The sequence below is a fragment of the Tupaia chinensis genome, unplaced genomic scaffold (assembly GCF_000334495.1).
Source record: "Tupaia chinensis unplaced genomic scaffold, TupChi_1.0 Scaffold000066_1, whole genome shotgun sequence".
NCBI lineage: Eukaryota > Metazoa > Chordata > Mammalia > Scandentia > Tupaiidae > Tupaia > Tupaia belangeri.
In genome coordinates, this window is record NW_006159525.1 from 958,896 (window position 1) to 967,513 (window position 8,618).

The following is an 8,618-nucleotide window of genomic DNA, read 5'->3' on the forward strand; positions in this document are numbered from 1 at the left end:
CAGCAGGTGCCCCAGCCCCTCACCAGCAGGTGGCGCAGCTGTGACCATGCCGGCGAGCTGGAGTCACCCAGTGGGAGTCCTGGGGCCACTCCGCCCGGTCACCCAGTCCCATCTGTCCCCTCCTGCTCTGAGGTCACCTGTGTGGGCTGGAACATGGGTGGATGGTTGTCCCCTGCTCTGTCATGTCCTACTGATCGCAGTCACGAGCTCACCTGCCTCATTTTCCTTCTGTCCCCATTCCACGTCCTCGCTCCACAGGACCAGGAGTGCCGTGGCATCCAGGATCCCAGAGAAGCTGCTCCACCCTCGACCCGCGCCGGAGCCCTCGGCCTCTGCCCTTGCCCGGCTGAAGGCCCTGAGGAAGTTGAGTCTGGCCAAGGTCACGTCTGACGGCCTTGGAGGTGCGGCTGCCCGACCACCCCCATCACCCACCCCTACATCAGAAGGGGCCCCGTGTTCACAGTCCTGGCCACTTCCTGTACTCGGCAGGCAGCCTGGAGCAAGCCGGACACAGGTCGCTGCTGCCTGGCTGGGCCGGTGGGAGAAAGGGTTCTCAGTGTGACCTGAGGAGGTCGCTCTGTGTGTTTGTCTGTGTTTTTGTGTGTCTGTGTGTGTCTTTCTGTGTGCTTCTCTGTGTGGTCTTGTGTATGTGTGTTTGTGCGTATCTATGTCTCTGTATCTATGTGTGTCTTCATGTGTGCGTGTCTTTGTGTACTCTGTGTGTGTGTGTGTGTGTAGGTACATCTGTGTGTGTAGGTACATATGTGTGTATGTGTGTGGGTACATCTGTGTATGTGTGTAGGTACATCTGTGTGTGTGTCTGTGTAGGTACATCTCTGTGTGTGTGTGTGTGTAGGTACCTCTGTGTGTGTATGTGTGTGTCTGTGTAGGTACATCTGTGTGTGTGTATGTCTGTGTAGGTACATCTGTGTGTGTGTATGTCTGTGTAGGTACATCTGTGTGTGTGTGTGTGTCTGTATAGGTTCACCTGTGTGTGTGTGTGTCTGTGTCGGTACATCTGTGTGTGTGTGTCTGTAGGTACCTCTGTGTGTGTGTGTGTCTGTATAGGTTCACCTGTGTGTGTGTGTGTCTGTGTCGGTACATCTGTGTGTGTGTGTCTGTAGGTACCTCTGTGTGTGTGTGTGTCTGTATAGGTTCACCTGTGTGTGTGTGTGTCTGTGTCGGTACATCTGTGTGTGTGTGTCTGTAGGTACCTCTGTGTGTGTGTGTGTCTGTATAGGTTCACCTGTGTGTGTGTGTGTCTGTGTCGGTACATCTGTGTGTGTGTGTCTGTAGGTACCTCTGTGTGTGTGTGTGTCTGTATAGGTTCACCTGTGTGTGTGTGTGTCTGTGTCGGTACATCTGTGTGTGTGTGTCTGTAGGTACCTCTGTGTGTGTGTGTGTCTGTATAGGTTCACCTGTGTGTGTGTGTGTCTGTGTCGGTACATCTGTGTGTGTGTGTCTGTAGGTACCTCTGTGTGTGTGTGTGTCTGTATAGGTTCACCTGTGTGTGTGTGTGTCTGTGTCGGTACATCTGTGTGTGTGTGTCTGTAGGTACCTCTGTGTGTGTGTGTGTCTGTATAGGTTCACCTGTGTGTGTGTGTGTCTGTGTCGGTACATCTGTGTGTGTGTGTCTGTAGGTACCTCTGTGTGTGTGTGTGTCTGTATAGGTTCACCTGTGTGTGTGTGTGTCTGTGTCGGTACATCTGTGTGTGTGTGTCTGTAGGTACCTCTGTGTGTGTGTGTGTCTGTATAGGTTCACCTGTGTGTGTGTGTGTCTGTGTCGGTACATCTGTGTGTGTGTGTCTGTAGGTACCTCTGTGTGTGTGTGTGTCTGTATAGGTTCACCTGTGTGTGTGTGTGTCTGTGTCGGTACATCTGTGTGTGTGTGTCTGTAGGTACCTCTGTGTGTGTGTGTGTCTGTATAGGTTCACCTGTGTGTGTGTGTGTCTGTGTCGGTACATCTGTGTGTGTGTGTCTGTAGGTACCTCTGTGTGTGTGTGTGTCTGTATAGGTTCACCTGTGTGTGTGTGTGTCTGTGTCGGTACATCTGTGTGTGTGTGTCTGTAGGTACCTCTGTGTGTGTGTGTGTCTGTATAGGTTCACCTGTGTGTGTGTGTGTCTGTGTCGGTACATCTGTGTGTGTGTGTCTGTAGGTACCTCTGTGTGTGTGTGTGTCTGTATAGGTTCACCTGTGTGTGTGTGTGTCTGTGTCGGTACATCTGTGTGTGTGTGTCTGTAGGTACCTCTGTGTGTGTGTGTGTCTGTATAGGTTCACCTGTGTGTGTGTGTGTCTGTGTCGGTACATCTGTGTGTGTGTGTCTGTAGGTACCTCTGTGTGTGTGTGTGTCTGTATAGGTTCACCTGTGTGTGTGTGTGTCTGTGTCGGTACATCTGTGTGTGTGTGTCTGTAGGTACCTCTGTGTGTGTGTGTGTCTGTATAGGTTCACCTGTGTGTGTGTGTGTCTGTGTCGGTACATCTGTGTGTGTGTGTCTGTAGGTACCTCTGTGTGTGTGTGTGTCTGTATAGGTTCACCTGTGTGTGTGTGTGTCTGTGTCGGTACATCTGTGTGTGTGTGTCTGTAGGTACCTCTGTGTGTGTGTGTGTCTGTATAGGTTCACCTGTGTGTGTGTGTGTCTGTGTCGGTACATCTGTGTGTGTGTGTCTGTAGGTACCTCTGTGTGTGTGTGTGTCTGTATAGGTTCACCTGTGTGTGTGTGTGTCTGTGTCGGTACATCTGTGTGTGTGTGTCTGTAGGTACCTCTGTGTGTGTGTGTGTCTGTATAGGTTCACCTGTGTGTGTGTGTGTCTGTGTCGGTACATCTGTGTGTGTGTGTCTGTAGGTACCTCTGTGTGTGTGTGTGTCTGTATAGGTTCACCTGTGTGTGTGTGTGTCTGTGTCGGTACATCTGTGTGTGTGTGTCTGTAGGTACCTCTGTGTGTGTGTGTGTCTGTATAGGTTCACCTGTGTGTGTGTGTGTCTGTGTCGGTACATCTGTGTGTGTGTGTCTGTAGGTACCTCTGTGTGTGTGTGTGTCTGTATAGGTTCACCTGTGTGTGTGTGTGTCTGTGTCGGTACATCTGTGTGTGTGTGTCTGTAGGTACCTCTGTGTGTGTGTGTGTCTGTATAGGTTCACCTGTGTGTGTGTGTGTCTGTGTCGGTACATCTGTGTGTGTGTGTCTGTAGGTACCTCTGTGTGTGTGTGTGTCTGTATAGGTTCACCTGTGTGTGTGTGTGTCTGTGTCGGTACATCTGTGTGTGTGTGTCTGTAGGTACCTCTGTGTGTGTGTGTGTCTGTATAGGTTCACCTGTGTGTGTGTGTGTCTGTGTCGGTACATCTGTGTGTGTGTGTCTGTAGGTACCTCTGTGTGTGTGTGTGTCTGTATAGGTTCACCTGTGTGTGTGTGTGTCTGTGTCGGTACATCTGTGTGTGTGTGTCTGTAGGTACCTCTGTGTGTGTGTGTGTCTGTATAGGTTCACCTGTGTGTGTGTGTGTCTGTGTCGGTACATCTGTGTGTGTGTGTCTGTAGGTACCTCTGTGTGTGTGTGTGTCTGTATAGGTTCACCTGTGTGTGTGTGTGTCTGTGTCGGTACATCTGTGTGTGTGTGTCTGTAGGTACATCTGTGTGTGTTTGTGTATATGTGCGTGTGTAGTTACATCTGTGTGTGTGTGCGCGATGTGCATGTGGCTTCCCTGAGCTGGCTCCTACTTTCTGCCACCACCTCTCTGCACTCAGGTCCTTGGGAGTCTCCGTGGCTGTGCTACCACCCACTGCTCGCACTATTCCATGCGGGGCCACCTTTAGCCATGGCCTGGTCGATTCACGGGGGTGACCTCACCGTGCAAAGCCACCTGAATTGAGAGGACTGACTGTGCCAGGCTTCACACCACTCCAGGTAGGGAGTGTGATGCCCCAGCTGCTGCCGGCAGCCCCTGGTGGCACTGTCACCGTCCCTCAGCAGGCATGCTGCTGCAGAAGAGTGAGCCACTGACGATGACGCAGGCAGTGTGGGTCCGTCCGCCCTCTCCCTGCTGATCTGGGACTGCTGGGCTGGGGGGTTGTGGCCTTTCTCCCTTGGAGAGTGAGTCAGAGACAGCCAGGCCTCCCCAGCACCCTGGCCGCCACAGCTGCCCCGTTGCAGTCTCCATAGACCTGCCCCTCTGGCCCTAGCCGAGCTCACTTCCTGTCTTCTTCATGCCTAGCGACTGTTCCGAGGCAGGGTGGCTAGACTGTGCCGACACTCTAAGCTGCCCCCCGGCCTCAGTCCTCTCAACCCACTCTCGGACCTGTTCGCCGAGGCTGTCGGCGCCCAGGCCTTGGACAGAAGCGAAGCCGCACACCCTGTGGCTCTCCATGGCCAGGAGCCAGCCCGTGCTTTGCTTAGCTGCCCTTCGACCTGTGGCCTTTGTCCAGCACAGGGCAGGGCGGGCGCCCGCGGTGCAGCATTCAGTGGGGCCATGCACATCATCACTAGCACTCGAGTCCAGGTGGCCTGCGGGCTTGCAGGGAAAGCCATCGGAAGCCTGTCGAGGGCAGTCAGCACAGGAGGCCAGGACGGAGCCTCGTGAAGCTCTTCCCCACAGACCTCACGGGGAGAGGGATGGTTAGTCGCTGTCTGGGGTCCACCCCAGGCCACCGCAGAGGAAGGCCCCAAACCAGCCTAGGAGGTCAGGCCCAGCTTGTGGGGTGATGAGGAAGGACCCTTCCGGAGGGCCCCCCCTCAATCCTGTTGTGCTTGGTTCAGAGGGTTGGGTGGAGGCTCTCCCGAAGGGCTCTGGGGAGCTGCGCACCCTCGGACCACCAGCTGGGAGCCAAGATGGGGCAGTTGGTTCAGGAGAAGGGCCCAGTCCCCTACAGCTGCCTCTGCCGGACCCTCTCTTAACCTGGTCCCCAGCCTTGAGCAGCCATATGACCCAGCTTGTTCCTTAAGGTCTCCCCACCCTCACTGCCGCCGCCTCCAGGAAGCCCCTGACCGTCCTCTCCTCACTGGGCTACGCAGCCCTGGGCATCTCTGTATTATGCTGGTGACTTGTCTGGGTCGCCCTGCCCGGCCGAGCCCCAGGTGAGGCCATGGCCGTCTTCCATGCCTTTGGGTACGCAGGGCCTAACGGCGTGGGAGGGCTGCAGGGTCTTCCTCTCCCCTTCTGCCCAGCCCTGCCTGCTCGTATCCTGGAGTGAATGCAGTCTGTCCTCACTGCCCTCTGGGGTCTGCCCCTTGCTGTAGTCATGGCAGCCCACCTACCCCGCCCCTAGGGAAAGCAGTGGCCATGGTGTGGGTCACAGGAGCCCGTTGGAAGGTCCAAAGGCCAGCGCGGGCGGTCTGACCAGCAGAGTAGCATGGGTGCAGCCCTATGTCTGAGTGCGTGTCCGCGAGTCTGTGCTCAGTGAGTGGCCACGCCGAGGGGAGCAGGACTCTGGGTGAGGCACTGCATGGTCCCAGGGGCGGAGCCCCGCCGGCCTGCAGCGCCTGCAGTGCAGCAGAGCTGGGAGGGGGAGCCTCAGCCCGGAGGAAGTTGGGCATCTGGCTCAGGCGTGTCACCGATGTGATGCAGGCCTTTACCCGACCCTCGCCTGCACTGGCCGAGCTGGACATCCCTCAAATGGTCACAGTTGTCAACTGTCCAGCTGAGCAAGCACAAGACCTGGGGCTCTGGGTGAGGCTCCGGAGCAGCAGGGACTCCAGGTGGAGGCCGGTGGAGTCTGGACGCTGCGCGGCACTCAGGCCGGACTGCGTTCACACCACTCACGGCTGTGACTTGTCGGTCGGTGCTGGGGTCATGGAAGCTCTCTCTTATTTCTGCAAGCTTTCTGTAAATCTGCAAAGTTTAAATAAAAGCTGACTGTGATTAGCCATGACATGCATGGTGTGATTGAGCAGCCCCAGTTACTTCTGCAAGCCGGGAGTGGGCAGACAGGCTGAGGGCAGGCGACAGCGCCGCATCTCTGGTGGGTGGTACTGGGGGGGCTGCAGCCTGTCACCCTGCACTCATGCATGGCTTAGACACCAGCGATGGGGGAGAGCGGGTGCCCAGGCAAGGCCCAGACTGCCCAGAACACACACCCCATCCCCTGCCTGGGATCTTCTCGCAATCCAGTGGCAGGGCTGGGTGCCACCATCTGGTAAAGTACACCAGGCCTCGCCTGCTACGGAGGACTGGGAGCTGCACACCCAGCAGGCGTTGACCTGCAGGCCAGCCAGGAGGGGACGGAGCATGGCGAGGCTGCCAGGGCTCGAGGGCTGAGGTCCGAGGCGGAGGGGAGGACCCTAGGGAGGGAAGCCAGGTGCCCCACACCATCACCTGCTCCCTGCAGCCAGTCTCCACCTTCCCCCTGGCAGAGAGCCCACGAGACTCACACACATTAGTGTGCTAGGCCCCCCGTGGACTCCAGGATGGGGTGGGGCACGGTGGACATGGACCTGGCCGGAGACCGACTGGCCAAGTGACTAGCAGGGACTGGAGGGAGAGCTTCCTGAAGAGACAGCCAGGGCACCAGGCAGGAAGGAGCGTGCCCACAGAGGGTAGAGGAACGGAGCACGTGGGCAGGCCGTGGCCTGCAGAACTACCCCACCCAGTCTGCATCTTGCAAGTCCTCCTGGAGCAAGGATTGCACAGAGGAGCAGAGGCCTCAGGAGGGTGTGGGCAAGGCTGGGAGGTCCAGAGCCCGAGGGGACCTGAAGGCTGGTGTCTCCTCATCCCTATGTCCCCACGTGGACATGAGCAGGGAGAGCCACTTGCCCAGCCCCTGGTGTGGGCATCTGTCCCACGGCCGCTGGGAAGGGCTTGCACCTAGGCGACACCCTACCACCCCGAGCTGCAGGACCTCCGCAGCAACCATCAGCACACAAGCCGTCCTTGGGTGCAGCCCACATCGGGGGCTGCCGAGCGCCCTTGGCCCACAGGCAGCACAGAATCCACGTCCTCTGGTTCTTCCTGTCAGTCATGGGCGGCTCCCGGATAAGGCTGGAGTGGCTGCGTGGTCACACCGGCGAGGCGAGTCCTGGCGTGTCCCACGCGTGGCGACCATGGCACGTGCTGGGTCCGGCCTCTTGGATCCGCTGGTAGGAGATGCTCACTTGGGCTCCTGGAGGGAACGAGGCCAAGAGCGCCCATGTTCACGGACCATGAACATGGGATGGAACCGATGGTGACCAAAAGAATCACGTGGCACCGTGGGGTGAGGCGGTGTCCACAGGGTAGATGTGCAGAGGTAGGCAGGTCCCAGCCCCTAGACCGCAGCCAGGCTGCGCACCAAGGCCTTCCCAGGGGGAGCTTGTCTGGCTACCACCCGGGGGCGAAGTGGGAAGCCTACCCCAGGGTAAGGTAGTGTGTGCACAGGCCCTGTGGGTGACTGCCCAGGGAGGCCAGGCCACTCAGGGGAGCGGAGCAGAGCCGGGGAGCGAGGGCGACAGGCAGGAGGCAGGCTGGCACTGGCGGTCTCTGTCCTTGGGAGAAACTGCGCTCTGAATCAGGGATAAGGCGTGTGCTGATGTCCACGTGGGGGTGAAGGGGGTGGGGAGGACACAGGTCAGAGGCCACCCAGACTGGCCCTCTAGGGCTCGGCCTGGGGGCTGTGGAGGGAGGGGCCAGCTGGGCAAGAAGCTTGACTTTCCTGTGCTGGGTACCAGGCAGCGACAGAGGTGGAGGCGGGGCTGCCAGGCCCTCTTCTTCCCACTGTGTTGAACCCACAGACTGCTTCGTAAACCCCGACAGAGCCAGGGTTCTGACTCATCGTCCACTGCCCCCGCAGCGCCATAAACCAATTTGCTGAAACCTCCGACCTGTCTTGTACATTTGTCTTCTTTTTTTAATATCTGAGGCTCGAAAGAACCGTGTTTACATTAAAAAAAAAAAAAAAAAGCTTAGCTTATTAGAAGCAGACTCATGCTTACCTATTCTCCAAAAGAATTGAATTTAAAAACAAAGCCCACAGATAGAACCTCACGACTTTCAGGGCTTTGCCCACTCAGGCCGGTTCTGCAGCAAGTCACCCCACGGAGCAGCCTCCCTCTCTCCGGGAAGGGCCCAGGCACACGGGGCATCCCCCTCCACACTGAGCTCAGCCACTCACAACGCAGACACTGCCCTGTCGCGTCCTGGCGTGTGGCTGCGGAGCTGCGGCTCGGGGGAGCCAGCTAACTGATCTAAAGCCCCTCCTCTACCCGCGTGGGTCTCGACTCTCAGCCCTCCAGAAACCACAGGACACACCCTCCCTCTCCCCTGTCTTCAGATGGGTTTATACGGAGGTTCGTGGCTCATTGATCTCAGCAGTTCTCAACTGGGGGTTCTGGCCCAGGGAGCATCTGACAATGTCTGGAGGTGGTTCTGGTTGTCACAATGGGCAGGAGTGCTCCCGGCAACTCTGGGGTAGACCCCAGCGTGGTGCCCATTGCCCAGTGGAGACCTACCCAGCCCCAGAGGTCACCTGACTTAGGTGAGATGGCACGGGGCGATGCAGGCTGCCGAGTGCGCAGAAGGGGCTGGAGAGACAAGCCTGTAGCTCCTCTGCGTTTGCTTCTCTCCTGGTGAAGGCACTTGGGTAATGTGTTTTCTTTCTTATGTTTTTCTGTACTTTTGGATTTTTTTTTTTTTTTGGAGGGGTTTTTGCTATGGGG

At 57.3% G+C, this 8,618-nt stretch overlaps 1 long non-coding RNA gene and 1 other non-coding gene across 2 annotated transcripts in view; both read left to right on the forward strand.

The window, feature by feature from the left end:
• Positions 1 to 5,853, forward strand: part of LOC106733301 (uncharacterized) — a 24,778-nt gene extending 18,925 nt beyond the window's left edge. The window contains exons 2-4 of the long non-coding RNA XR_001369434.2: positions 259 to 401; positions 3,740 to 3,899; positions 4,935 to 5,853. This is a non-coding gene — a long non-coding RNA (uncharacterized LOC106733301). The remainder of the gene's footprint in view (positions 1 to 258; positions 402 to 3,739; positions 3,900 to 4,934) is intronic.
• MIR296 (microRNA mir-296) lies at positions 4,714 to 4,767 on the forward strand. Its single transcript, NR_129393.1, has one exon. It is a non-coding gene; the product is annotated as a microRNA mir-296 (primary transcript).
• Positions 5,854 to 8,618: the final 2,765 nt, after the last annotated feature.